Source organism: Bombus vosnesenskii, unplaced genomic scaffold, assembly GCF_011952255.1.
Source record: "Bombus vosnesenskii isolate JDL3184/JDL3185 unplaced genomic scaffold, Bvos_JDL3184-5_v1.1 scf7180000013379, whole genome shotgun sequence".
Taxonomy (NCBI): Eukaryota; Metazoa; Arthropoda; class Insecta; order Hymenoptera; family Apidae; genus Bombus; species Bombus vosnesenskii.
The window spans coordinates 111344-126721 of NW_022883009.1; the positions used below are offsets into that span (position 1 = coordinate 111344).

The following is a 15378-nucleotide window of genomic DNA, read 5'->3' on the forward strand; positions in this document are numbered from 1 at the left end:
TAATTTTCTGCGTTTGATTTCGTTGCATCGCATGAACTCGACATTTTCTAAAGCCGTTTATTATCAATTTTTAGGTTACCTATTTTTTTAATTCTTTTAAATACGATGATACAATTTTTGTATCGCTTCTATTTTACAACTTTTACATGGTAAGAAACTATTCTACTCTAGATATTATAAATATAAGAGTCTTTAAAAAGGCAGCACACCTGTTATTTTTTTAACGCCTGATAAATATAAAAAATACGGGACTCAATCCTTTTAAGAGTATTGACAATACGATCCAAGGACAGATATTATCCAGGGGAACATTTAGAAAAATTGCTGAACTATTACAATTTTTTTGACATCATCGAGACCCATTGGAGTTTAATTATGAATCGCCTATATTTTTTTCAAATTTAAGCCAATTAAAAGAAATATCGACACGAAAGAGTTAAACAACACGTGTCTTTAGAGCAGTAGCGCTTAAGACACTCCTCATAAAAGTAATAACGTTCAATATAGCTCTCTGAAAAAATGTTGACGAATTTACGTTATTAATATTTTTATATTAATATCGTTATTAATATTTGATTTAAACGCACAGAAAGTGATATCATCAACGAAGCATGTTGCAGAATCGATCGCATATAATTCACTCGCTTCTCCTTTTCTCTGTTTCAGCTTTTTCCCGTGTTTGGAAGAGCAAAAGGAAACGAATTGCGCCACTGATTCCTGGTAAGTTGCGTTTTTTACGCTAGTAATTTTCGACAACGAACGTCGCGAAATTGGAGTTGTGTCAGTCCCTCTCGTTAATCGAGAATATTTTACGCTACTATGGGATTCGTTTATTTCACTGTTTACTCGTCAATAACCGGGAACCGTTCATTCTACGGCGTACAGTGCAGGAGATTAAAGCGCGTTCCACCCACGTCGCGATAGATTGCCCCTGAAAGCGTTTTAGATGCGTTGCACGACTCGGAATCGTTGGCCTGTTTTTCTTCCGTCGTCTACCATTTGCTTCTTGCGTGGAACGATATTAGATAGCGATAGGCAAAGAAGAGTGATTTTCCTGCGGAAGATAAATTGAATATAATGGATGGATTTTTTACTTGTTTGGTAGATAAAATGGTAAAAAATATTAGGCCGATTTGAAAATTTTCGCAGTTTGAACCTTTATGCGAATAATATGTGTTTAAGCTTGTGTGCGTAAGACACTATAAAGAAATCATCAATTCAAACACTGAATGTCAAGTAAAATAAAATTAAAATATTTAACTTCTTGTGTTACACGATTCTATTTTTTACACGTATAATTTACATAACACGCATTTCGTCGTAAATGTCAATGAATTACCAAAGTTGAAGTTCTTTGAGGTTTAGTAGGTTATAAAATTGCTTGTAAAAATAAGAGACGATACTTCGAAAGATAATTTAAAAGAAAATGCACAAACAATACTGATGATAATAAAAAAAAGGAAGAAAGTAAAATTAAAAACATGTATAAGAAATTTATTTAAATTCAGTCTTGTTTATTAATAGAATAGAGTAAAATTATTCCTCATTCATAATTTTTCTTCTATGTGCAAATACCAATTCGATATTTCTCGCAATCGAAAGTTCCGTTTAAAATATCCAATACATTTTTATTGCAAAACTCTTGCAAACAACGATTCTTTTAAACAATTTCAATTTGTCGCTAAAATATTTTGCTATCTTTCTCGTTTCTCTATATAAAATTAATATACGATATAATAAAATAGAATACATATAATATAACACACTACAAATATAACTTCCAAGATATTCCTTAAAAACTCAAAACTCTTTTTGAAATTTATCTTATTCTGCAAATATCCGTATTTTGCACAAATCCTTGACAGGCTGCAAGCACGTGAACGGTAAGGAAGGAAATATTACCGTTCGTACGGTGCACACGCTTATATTCAATAGTTTATGGAGACGAAATATGCCGCGTAATAAAGTTTCGCTGTCAACGCGCGGGGAAAATCGCGTTCACAACCGAATGATCGATGCTCCTCGTAAATCGATTCTGAATGGTATTCATGACTTTGCAGAGCAACATCGTTTGTCCCTTGTTGCGTACGATAATCGTGGATAGATGGAGTATTGCGATGGAAAAGTACATTTTAAGTTGAAAACTTCAATTTCTTAGAAATGTCGATCGGCCTATGCAGTAATAATTTGATCAATTAAGAACAATACGCTATTCGTGTTATAATTAACACGTTAACGCCGGCGTGCACCATCGGCGGTTCTCACGTGTCTGTCCCGTAAGGTGGCGTGCACTACCGATGGGTCACTCGAGTTTGTTCCGTGAGACGGCGTGCAACGCGATGGGTCACACATGTATTTCACAAAATAGGTAGTACAAAATAGGTTTATATTATTTTATTTCGACATTACAACACAGCTGTGATTTTTGGAAGTAGCTAACATACATACTGGCCTTTTGTAAGTCCATTTTAAAAATTTAACGTAACCTGACACTATTTTCGTCGTACATGTTGCTTACGCGCGCCGTCGTTCTCCGACAAATACGCATGACTATTTTTTTTTCCTCTACGGAATTGAAAAATTTCTTGATTCGCGCTATGAACGTCTTTTATAGAAAAATGTTCACAGAATTGCGTGTGATGGTCAGAATTCGCGTCAGACCCCTACTTTTTGAGAAAAATCGAAAAAAGTACAAAATTAGGGTCGCAGCTGGTCCCGTCACCTTTATTTAACATTTATAGATACATGTAAATTGATATTGCCAAACTATTGTATATCAATGTATTAGTTGAAGTCCACGGAATTCATTGAACCCAATAGAAACCGTATAGCTTTTGTAATTTTGCTATAAATTGAGGTGAAAGTTGAAAAATTGCGGTCGTGTCGAACAGTCTAATCTGACGCTGCGCCGCCCCACGAAGCAGACCGTGTATTCGGGCACCGTTTCACAAAGAAAACTATGAATATCGGCGCCGGCGTCAACCTGTTAAGAAAATTAAAAGGATCGAAATACGCACGATCCTGATTCAGTGACCAAGTATGTCCATTGTCTAACTGGCCGTAGATATTTCCCATCTATAATACCTAGCTTCATATTTCTCTTCATTTGGGCATAGCAAGATGTTTTTTATGGGGTATCAGTTCGCTGTGATCACGAGTGCGTAAAGACAAAAAAAAAAAAAAAAACGCCGATCATTGTGAGAAGGCAATGAAAATGCATTTGCATTCGTGTTTAAACTATCTCGCTGTGAACTGCGTTTATATGGAAATTGCACGAGCGATGAGCTTCACAAAGAGGGATCGTGTTAAATATCACCGGTGAAATGGCATTCAAAGCTGCACCCGAACGTTCAACGTTTACCGACGGTTAAATGAAAATATTCTGCTAAAATATATCTTCTTCCCCTTTTCTTGCTTTTTAATATTGTTCCGCTGGCCATTTCATTAGGATCACCTTTGCGCTCGTATCTAGTTTCGCATGCGCAGATATATGGCTGAATTCTGTTTGAAACGCGCTTCGTATGGTTTCATAGGATTCCTGCGTTGAGAACTTTTACGGAGGAAAATAAAAAAGAGTGGAAAATATGGGAATATCGATATTGATTGAGGAAAGGTTTCGGCGAGACGATGCGAGCGAAATTGAAAATTCTCAATTTCGATGACCGGATTAACGACCGGCTTTCGAGATGGATTTTCCTTTTAACGATAAATGTTGTTAGCATCGTCTTGTAGTTCTTTATCTGTTCTGATTTGAATGCAAATTTAGCGCGATGAAAAAAGCGCGTTCTGTTCATGACTTTGAAACTGCAGAAAGCTAAAGCTCTATCGTTATTTTTGTTTTTCTTTGTTCGGTTGGATTATTTCGCAACAGCTTACGTGGTACATCTTTATTTAAAAGATAAAACATAGGTAAACGCAGAGAGAAATAAAACACGAATGAAATAGTGCATAATAGAGTATTTTAATCTAAAATGATCTCTTTTTTTCTGATTGCTGTTACTTTCTAATGTCTTTTGTTTACTGTCCGACTTTGGCCAAGCCAGATATCCCGAGAGCAATGTAAATGAAAAATAGCGTAAGTAACTCGCAGCTCGTTTATTTATAAAATTACGCGGTGGAAAGTTTAGAATTGGTCGGTGAAGAGAAGACGGCGATATCTCGAGGATGAAGCACGGTCACGTTAGTGCGGCTGAAGATTAAAAAATGCAACTTTTACTTGCGCCACTGATACGTGAGGCGAATTTTGACTCCTGAATTTTCCTCGCGAACGACGCCGACGTTGCGACACGGCAAGTTATATGCAAATTCCGCGAACAGGGCGACGAACTTTAAAAAAGGAAGGGCAAATTAAATACTGTGACAGGCAAAGGTTTCTCGTAGAAACAGAAAAAGGGAGGGAGAAAAGGGGAAAGAGTAGCGTGATAAAATACTAAACATCTTCGACGGAATCATATCGTTCAAACGCATCACCAATTCTGTGAAATGGTGCGAAACTGTGCGAGAATTTGTAAATCGAATCAGAATGCATCAGAGATTTCTCAAATTAAAAACTTTATTGTTTCTACTCTCCAATTGGATCTATTACGAATAAACGAAATTCAATCTTATTTTCTCAATATTTTATAATTTTACGCTTACAGTTTTTCCAAGTTGAAGATTTTATCACATACAGAATGTTCCATTTTAATCGATCTACACGAATATCTGCTAAACTATATATTTCATAAACTATATATATCATTCGATGAATTTTTTAACTCTCTATAAGAAACTACCAAGGTGCTTGGGATAAAAAATGATTAGTTTAAAAGATATTTCAACTTTAATCTAGTAAAATTTATCGTACGAAGGGCAAGAAAAGATAACGCGATGTTTTTATTTGTTTTCCTCGCCCTTAATTAATCTTGAAATATATTTTAGACTAAGCATTTCCAGATACAGGTACCTTAATATAAAACTTTTTGTAGAGAATTAAAAACTATGTTGAACAGTGTATAAAAAGATATATAGCTCCATTTAGGAAAACAAAATCACCTTGAGATTTCGGAAACGCCTCCACCTAAACAAATCTGCTGGGCATCGTAAGATGTGCCTCTTCAAACAGAACAAGTTTTGTCTGAAATACGTCTTCGAATAACGTGTAGTTTAAGAGATATTTGCATCTGTATATTCTATAATTAAAAAACTAGAAAAAATCCTACGAGTGAACGAAATCCAAAATTGAAACTCACTTTCTCGGATCATTTCACCGCCTACAATTTTCTCTAATTGAACGCTTCGTCACTTGTACCACTCGATTGGAGCTTTTCAGCAACTCTTACAAATAAACGAAATGCAAAATTCAAACTGTAACTGGAGATCTAGAAATTATGGAAGTCTAACGTTGGCATAAAGTTAGGCGCAAAAGGGAAAGAGAGTAAGCAATCTGGGTCTCGCTCAACTTATTAGATCGCGCTTCGTCCACGGTAAAACTTTAAGGCGCGCGAGAAGTTCTGTCGACGGGGATGCTTCCGCTTAAATGATGTTCCCAAGGTGCACGCATGCGAAACCACTGTTGCACATAAGTTGCATATACAAGTCTCGAATCCTGAAGATGTTCGCCACACCGTCGTAAATGGGGGTGACGTATTACGCTTGGCTGGCGCTGAAAGCGCGACGAGCAGAGAATTATAGCGCGACAGAGATACGAAAATGGTGAAATGCGCGTGGTATCGTCTTAGGAATTACACTCGACAATGCAGAAAATATTAAGTTCGCGCGGGGACAACTGAACGTGTAACTTGCTGAATTACGTCGCGAGAATCGTCGCTGTGCGGGGGTGTTGCAGAAATTAATCCTGACTCGCGGTGGAAATGTAATACATCCGCGAGTGCTGTGGTTTGCGAGAATTGCAGTAACGACTAACGAGTTTATACATTTTTACGAATTGAATTTATTTGTGCTTATTAGGATTTGTATATTTATGAAAAGATTCTTCAAACAGATTATGAACAGATTAGCTACATTGCCCTCGATAGATATTTGATAATAAGTAGATAAAAATGTATTAGATCATCCTGAAAGCTTTCTGAGCATCTTTCTTTGAAGTAATTGAAGTATACACTTCCGTATGGAAAGATAACACGGTATAAATTCGGAAAATTTCATCAAATAGCAAATAAACATACAAAAATATTTTTCATTAACTCAATAACTAGTTTTTAATGTACCACTGTGCGTATAGTTCTGAAATGAAAATTAATATGAATCCAGTGCGACGAAATGGCAACGCATGCGGCAGGAAAATGAAAATTTACCCATATTTGCCAAAGATATTGTTATGTTAATATTTCGTGTAGTTTCCTTTATTTCTTACAATTGCTTTCATTCTGTTTCGTTATAATTTAAATAGCTTCTCCATTCTTTTTGTTTTGCTTTTTATCATTCTCCGACAATGCAGTTTCACGAGTCATTTACATCGTGTAATTGCCGTCTATTTTCACAAACTGCTCTTGCGAGCTCATCCCAACAATTTTCTATTATATTTAGGTCGGGTGAATTTTCTGCCCATTATAAAACTTCCATCATTTTCTCAAAAAAGTATTTCTTCACCGACCTGTGCACTGTGTGTGCTTGTATCTGTCAGTTGATAAAGTCAATCTATTTCATACTATCCATTTTCCGTTAATAAATACGATTTTCGTTTCTCGTCCCACTTCCACCAATTCATCGCGGATTTCTTTTTCGTCTGTAAATCACGATAATAATACTTCTACCTATCTGGGCCATCTAAATTAACCATTTTTCCATCGTTGAAAGTAACACTCCTCCATCCTTTAAATCATTTTAACTGCTTTCCCGCAAAGTTCAGTCCCTGCTTCTTATGGGCATTTGTTAATTGAAAAAAATGAATAGTATAAGGTAGATTGACTTGATCAATTGATCTGATGAAAACTTCGTACTCCAATAGGATAATGTCGTGGTTACATTGTACAGTTCGGTGCAGAAATATTTCTCAAGGGAAAGATAGAAGTTTTATAGCCAGAAAGGTCAGCCGAATAATAGAAAATTGTTAGGGTGAGCTCGCGAGAGCAGATTATGTAAACAGACGGTGATTTCAGAATGTAAATAACTCGAGAAACTGTATCGTCGGAGAGTGTGAAAAAATAACACAAAAAAGAATCTAAAAGCTATTTAAGTCGTTATCAAGAAGAATGACGGTAGTTGTAAAAAACGTAGGAACTGTACAAAACATTAACATATTCGTTAAATGCGAGCAACTTTTTGTTTTTCTGCAGCATCTGCTATCATTTGATTCCTTCGAATTCCATATTTCTAATTTTCCAGGAAAAAGTATTTATTTTCACTTCAGGGCTGTATAACACTTAAGAACCATATTCTAAAAACTAATTGTTAAGTTAATGAAATATGCTTTTATATTTCTGTGTTCTGTTCAATAAAATTTTTCAAATTTGTGCCATATGTTATTTTCCCGTCCGGAAATATAAATACTATTTTTACCAGTGTATCACAAGAATATTAATTACATATGAATGTAAAGATCTAAATGTCTAAGAAGAACTCAGAATTCTGTCGAAGATAAATTAGAAGAATATGATGGATGAGATGATACGTTGATACGATAAGACGATCTAAGAAAAATCTCTAAAAGGAGAAGTAAAATACAAATGAAGTAATGCATAAGGGATTCAATGCTGAGAACTGGTGCGACATGTGACTCGAAAATAAAGGAGAATAAGGTGCACGGATATTCGTAGTTAAGTAACGTATGGAGTATTGGAAGTGCAGGGCAGTTTAAGTTTCAGTGGTTTCTACGGAGAAGGATGTATGTGAAATTTGTGGAAGAGGTCTGGCATTGTTCTGTAAGTTACGCGACATTCCCTTGGTAAGGAGGTTTAAATTTATTGTTACGAAGAGGATCGTGAAGCCGACAGTGTTTTAAATGAACTGCGTTCTGTTTGGTCTTTGGAGTTCTTTTCTGAATATCTGATAAAGTATGGCTAGAGGAAAACATCGTAACCCGAGGCTCTTTATATTCTTGATATTCTGTGGACGATATTTGCAGCGTATTTCAGGAGTTTCAAGGTTCTTAGCTTGAATTGAACAAGAGAGAATCCTGGACGTACTGTATAAGAAATACTTCTCATATGCCTCATAAAACAAATAATTATGGACAATTAACGTTTTAATAATAATAATATTGGTATAATAATGTTGTTAATTTATTGTAAAAAATTTTTAAAATTGTATGTCTCACAGTCATAATATGGAGAATGTTCAGCACAAATTCTTAAGGCTGGACGTCAAAAGTAGCGAATATCAGATGCCGTTTGACTCTCACAATTATGACAATGTCCTGAATAGCTTAAATCTTCCGACATTGAGCAGGAGAACAATTATGTCTGATATAATTTTCATTAATGAAATAGCTAAAGGTATTGTCGATTGTTCAGATATCATGCTGTTACTCTTCCTCAATGTATCAGTGTTAAGAAGCTTAAAAAGTCATTTATTGTTTCATACACAACATCGTACATTGTACGGTTACTATAATTGCATAAATCGCATAGTCAATCACGTAAATTTTTGTCACACGAGCAGAGATATTTTCGGCCAATTTATAGTATATTTAATACTATGACAATGTTGTATCGTAAGCTTTTTTTACATTTTTATACCGTGTCTCTGTCTCATTACTTCTTACATGTCTATTCTCATTCTTTTTCTTTTTCGTACATATGCATCTTCTCTTTTCTATTTTTTCTTTATTTTTTTTTTTTGTATCCTACGTTAATCTGTTATGTCAAACGGTTTATCCCGTAAGTAAATAAATAAATAAAATAAACAAATAAAAATATTTATCTTAAAACTAGTTTGTGTATAAAATGACACAAACTAGTGATGAAATGACACAAAGAATGGCAGGAGGGAACGGGAACGTAGTACTTTTTGACATTTTCTGATGTTCGATATTTATAGATACTATGTACACAAAAATATTTATTTATTTGTTAAACATTTTATTTATTCACCATACGCTGTACAGAAATGTTTTTATTCTTTCCAGTTTTTTAAATTTTGAATTTATCTCTATAAAAATTACGTATACATACTATACATAAGGGAGAGTTGTCCAGTACCGACCAAAATTAGTTCCGGCTTTTTCACCAGATATTGACACTTTTATAAAAATAATCAAATAAATATAACAATTTACGCGTAATCTATTTCGAAGATATATTGTTTTCGCTGTTCCAACACGTTAAACGTATATGTCGGTATTCCAAGTGTTAAAAGTTATTTTCTAGAGCTGATAATTTGTTTGTCAAGTAAGTAAATGATATTTTTCCATATTTAATCTATTAAGTAGCTGTATAATTACAAGCTCCAGTTTTGTAACTTTCTTTGTAAATTATATACACTGTAATGCAAAACGTTTCTACGTGTTTATCGCTCAGTAACAATCAATTAGCCGTCGACTACTGTAGACCAAATTTTTTTTATCTGTAAGCTCAATCCGTTGGTAACTAAAGTTAACGAATATTCATTTAATCTTCCTTCTACCTTTTCCACAGAAAAATGTCGCGGAAGAGATTCCAATGCAGAAAAAAGAACACAAATGTAGCTATAAAGTTACTATTTGAGAATAAAATTACCGAGAGATAGACCAAGGCTTTTAATATCCCAAGAACGACGAATATGAAGACTGGGCAAACCTCGAATGCATAGACCAAGAAAATATTAATTATTTTACGTGTGATTTATGTAAAAATAAAATTTGAATAGAAATGTGTACTCTAACGTCTAAATGCCCTTTTTCAACGTTATTAATAATTTAGACCAAAAAATTTACTGATTAAGTAATTGGCCTTTTCTTTTCTAACCAATTACAACGTTTTTACTGTTGGAAATTGTTAATTCTTATTATTGAATTGCACAAAATTAATTTCCTTCCTTCTATAAAATTCCGTAAGTATATTATAAACTCATCCTTTAAATTTTTATTTTTACCCACTCTAGCAAAGATATAACAACAAACTTTATGGCGGTCGGTACTATACGACTCTCCTCTATATCGAAATGAACTCGAGTCTCCATTAAGAAATCGAAAAGAATCCAAAGCGAATTGCGATCTCCGCAACTCTGATTCGGTGTTGGTGGTGGTTCGAGTTGGTGAGAATCGCGACGAACGGGGGTGTAATCGCGTAAAAGGGACCAGTCCGAGAGTACAGGTACGAAGAGTCGGGCGTTGAGAGTCTCCAGGAACGAAAGAGTACCGCGGTGGAAACTTTTAAAGTAGTTCCCAGCCAAGTTGCACAATCGATACTGCCGCCTAGGAACTGGGTAAAGACGTTTTCCCACTCGTTCTACCCCTTCTGGTTTACTCGTTGTCGTTGAAATATAACTCTATCTACAAATGTTTATCGACGTCGTTTCGGCTAATACAGTCGCGAGTTTACTGTCGTTACACGGCGAAACCGATGGTTGAGACCGTTGCGTTGACTTAACGAGTTTTGCCTGTCGCCTTTGTAGTTCCGTCGTGTGCAGTACCGTTAAAGGGAGAAGCAAGGCGTAGAAATCTCCAAGGACTGAGACAGAGGTTCGTTTATTTTGTGATAGGTTGGTGTTTACGCGTGGAAGTCTTTGATGGCGATCTTAAGCAGATTTGTTTCGCGGGTAAGGATGATTTAAGGGGATAAGGTAGAGGTATTTGAATCACCTAAGGTGCAACGTTTTAAAAGTCACATCTTTCCTAGCGTGAGCTTACAGTAGTAATCTATTCCAATAAATTATATTAGTCGTACAAAAAAATGGGAAAATTCGTATATTGTAAAGCAAAGCCAGATAATATAACGATATCGGTATATCGACCATATATGGTAGTGTACTCGATATCACATCGACAACGAATTACTTAATAATACATCGTGTTACGTCGCGTAACACTACCTAGCCGAGGCCACACACCGCTGGCAATATGGCAACCAGATGTCTTCGGATATTCGCAGCGTATCTTCCATGATTTCAAGGACCTTCCATAAATCACATAGATTTCCTAGAAAAGGTCCTTCAAACGAAACAAACATCTGGTCCGGAGGAATTTCTAGAGACTATTGTCTACCACGGCTTAACAAGGGAAAGTCAGTTTTTGTCACGTACGCTGCAACTTTCCTCCCACTAACCACTTTCTCTCGAGGGCGGTTAAGGCCCTTCGTTTAACCAATTAAAAACGAAGCCTATTCCCTCACTCTCCTAAATAACATCGGCACCAACCAATCCGATGGTCCCGTGCGCTAGACACACTCATCCTTAGCTCTCCTCCGAGACAGCATCGTCTTCCAAGAGTACTGTTTTTGCATCCTTCGAACGGTCAACATCCTTCGAGCGGGTATACACACCCGCAGATCACTCAGTCACTCACTTATCTCGTACATACGCACCAGTGTAACTATCCTCGTTATAAGTTGTGGAATAAACGGTGAAATATAACTTACTACTGTGTCATATTCAAATCAACCACCTCTGTTATCCTAAACGAAACAGGGGAACGACTACTTCGCGGCGTCGATTCACCGAATCGTAGCGAGAAGTTACGCCCCTCGCTGACGCGTTTTCCTCGCGACCGCGTCTCTCCGCGAACGGTCGTAACACATCGAGTATCAAAGTATCGTGTCACTCTTACAATCGACGGCACAACCATTCTTCCCTAAGCAATTAAATTAAGCATATCTATATAATCCTTAAATTAATACGTTTCTGGACTAGGAATGGCGTTAACGATCTTGCCATGCAAATCGTCATGAGCCACAATTGCCACTCGCAATACCACTCGCTTCTACGTTAATACCTCTCTCATGGAGTAATCCTCTCCTCATCTCGGTCAAAAGGAAATCGCGAAACGGCGGTTTACGTGTGGGAAACTAGTTTGTGATGCGTCTTCGGCGAAGAGCACCAGGCTCTGATGCAATTGCGCATACAGCCAATCAGACTGCAGGCGCGGACGTACACGTATTCGACAAACTATTCGGCAAACAGGGGGCTCCAGGTTGAATAGCAAATTGCAGGAGAGGAGCGACGAGGCTGTGCTACAGACAGTGGCATGTCGGTTGTAATAATACCTTCGCAGAGGAACGTGACTGTTTCAATATGAAAAACAGATTCGCTTGCAGTGTTCTTCCGTATATTGTAGCGTCCTGAACGTTTCCACTGTTTCAACAGTCGATGCAACGAACGAAACGACTGCCAATTGGAGAAACAAATGACGGTATAATTGGCAAAATTTGCAAAATTGCTTGCCTTTCTTTTGGTATTTCGTTATTTCCAGAGTAGGTTCATGTTATATACTGCGCAATTTATTCTGCTTCTTTCTCCGAGTCTTTTGCATAATTCTATTTTTCTGTCATTAAGACGTTTCTTAAGTTTGTGGACGATATGAAACGATTAATATGCGTGATTTCTTATTTCAACGTTCTGCTCGAAGTTTTGTTAAAATATTAAAAACCGTTTTGTCCGATAACAATAATTCACGAAGGGTAAAACGAAACTCTCCGAAAACGGCTAACACGTTACGATTAGTCCATCTCGTCTTCCTCACAGAGGCAAAGGAGGAGAGAAAACGAGAACGAGAGGTTCGCTAAAGGGAATACTTTTAGCGGTTCGTGTTAAAATGTGAATGAAACAGCTCGGTGTCGGCTTGCAGGCCACCCTTTACCGCGAGGAATTCGCTCGGAATGAATAAAATCCCTTATAAAATCCTCGCTCGCCGCGTCCCAGCTCATGCATACATACATGGAAACGGAAGAAACACGAGAGCGCGTGTGCGATGCCGACGCCACGAATTGCTCGCACGCCGCGAATCTGAAACGATCCCCAGAGTCTCTAAGGGATAAATGTGTTCGTCTCCTTCGTTTGCACAGAAACGCGTTTGACTGGAACTCTCGGATGCTTGTTTCATCGGTGAATTTTTCGCATCGTCAACGGAGTTATCTACAAATTTCTTGGGAATTCTTCGCTGGCCCAAAACACGCTCTTTTATATCTTGGGCTTTGGCAATTAAAAGACTCATAACAAAAACCACTCTTGTTTATGTTTAGTTGCATTTAATGTTTATGTCTTGTTCTAGCAGGAGAACGTTCTAGCATCTATAATTCCTTTTATAGTGTTAGAAATATAAAAATGAAATAATTCAAGGTATACAGAGTTGAAAAATTATAACAAACATACAGAATAACAACACATGTCTCTTCCGCCAAGAGTAATATGCGTCGGTCTCGGATCTAATTTTAATAGCGAAACAACTACGCGAAATCGCTGTAGCGAATGCAACATTTTCACAGAAACATAACATCGGTCTAACTGTTATGTTCTATTTGAAAGTTACACGCTGTTTATCCTGTATAGAAGCTGGGTAATTGCGCGTTTCGTGACAGTCGAATCCCATCCACGGTTTCCTGAAAGCCGGACACGACGCGTTATCTCGCGTCGCGAGAAAACGATGAATTTTGACAGCGTTATCATTGCGACCAGCAGTATGGGCCACATAAATCCGTTATACGTTGTTTCCGGGGGTCGTATCATAGATAACGATATATCCTGTTGTTTTTGCTTATTTGGACTCTGATCAAAGGCCTTTAACACGCGGGAATGTATTGTTTCGGATAATTTACTGCGATTTTATTGCAGTTTGATATATTTATTTGAGATATATTTCTCACTTTCTATTGCAAAATTTCGCGGGCAACGTTAGTTATCGCGCAGATTGGGTTTTTGCTCTTTTTATTCTTAATTACAGCTTATCGACTGAAACGCGACGAAAGTGGACAAGAACGAGAACGTACAAATGTATCGAATTATTTTACGTTCCTTCGAATCATATTCCCGGCATCTCTATTTTTTCTACTATTCAGACACCATTATTGTCGCGTCTAACAATCCAGCAGGGCTTATTCCACCGGATTATTCTTCATGCGTGTTTGCATAACAAGGGATCATTTCTAGGAATATTTGCTCGACTGTGCCCACGGTGGATGGTTATTCCATCGAACGTCGATAGATATCCTTTGCTGTTCCTCTACATTCACAGGAATAAAAATGTAGGGCCCAGAAAATCCTACGAGCGCTGTAACAATGTTGTGAATCGAGACCGACCATTAACTTATATAATAAAATATTACATCAGACGAATCTGTCATCCTGATACTCGTTTTCACGTTGCATAATGAAATTGGCAGTCCGCAGTCATCTCGTATTTTTCTCATAATTTAGGAAAAAATCAGTTTATTGTCGTTTTGTATTTTCTATAAAAGTATTTATACGTCTATATTTATATGACATTTTTTTTTTATTTCTACATATTGCAGAGAAAAGCTGAGTACCCTGTATCGTTTGCGTAATTCATTCTTCACAGCATTGGAATCTTCTCCATACCTATATAAAATCGATTCCTTATCCAATCCTCTGTTAAGTGAAATATTCATCGGGAAACTTCGATCATTTCGAAAGATACACCAAAAACAACTTCGATAAAAGCATTCGATCACATTAAATCGAAATACTAAATCTCCACGGATTTTCTTTGACGTGTTTCACTCCGGCAATAAATCATTCGACACAGTTGCTGTTTCGAAAGAACACACCTCGCTGTCAGAAAATATCACCGTTCACGACTGATCGCCATTTTTGCGAACAAAAAAGCACCCGGTCGATTACAGTTCGCGTCAGCGAATTGCTATAAAACTACACTGATCGTAAAACATCGCTTTAGTTTCGAACTTACGCTAATTTTACGTAAGAATTACATAAAGTGTGCTCATTGGAAAATTTAAGCTCTCTTATAAACATTTATGGCGTGATTCGAAGTGCTACGACCAGTACAGTAAAGTCGAATTTATGACGCGGTTTCTGTGGATTAAAGAAGGAAAGGGTTGCAGTTTACGAGCCATTTGTCCTTTGAATTTCTCCAATACCGTTTTTCTATTTTAATCGTGAGAAGCTTTATAAATATATGTATATATCGAAATCTCTTTTGCTTTTTCGTTGTATTAAGCTTCCTTTATCGCTCATTCTCCTTTGCACGTATACATTTCTATTAGTACTAAAGTTACATCGAGGCATAAAATTGAATTCAAACGATATCGAACGATCACGCTTGTGTCTGAAGTATCACGTCATAATTCATTCCACGTAACAGTAGTTGAAAGACCGGACGAGAATGAGCACGCTCGTATCGTAGTTCAGGACAACACATAAATCTCTGGAGAAGAAACTTGACTGCGTTTTCGTCTATCCCAGAAAGTCGAGGAACTGTGAGCAAAAGTCGCGGTACGTTCGTGTTTCTTCTGTACAATAATTCCATGAAATGTCTTGCTGAAGAAGAAG

The 15378-nt window shown here is 36.9% G+C and overlaps 1 protein-coding gene across 1 annotated transcript in view; it reads left to right on the forward strand.

The window, feature by feature from the left end:
* The window catches only part of LOC117237531 (cysteine-rich secretory protein 2-like), an 85831-nt gene that overhangs the window by 33661 nt on the left and 36792 nt on the right, over window positions 1-15378 (forward strand). The window contains exon 2 of the mRNA XM_033501579.1: window positions 667-720. The gene's annotated coding sequence lies outside the window, so the exon portion shown is untranslated. The remainder of the gene's footprint in view (window positions 1-666; window positions 721-15378) is intronic.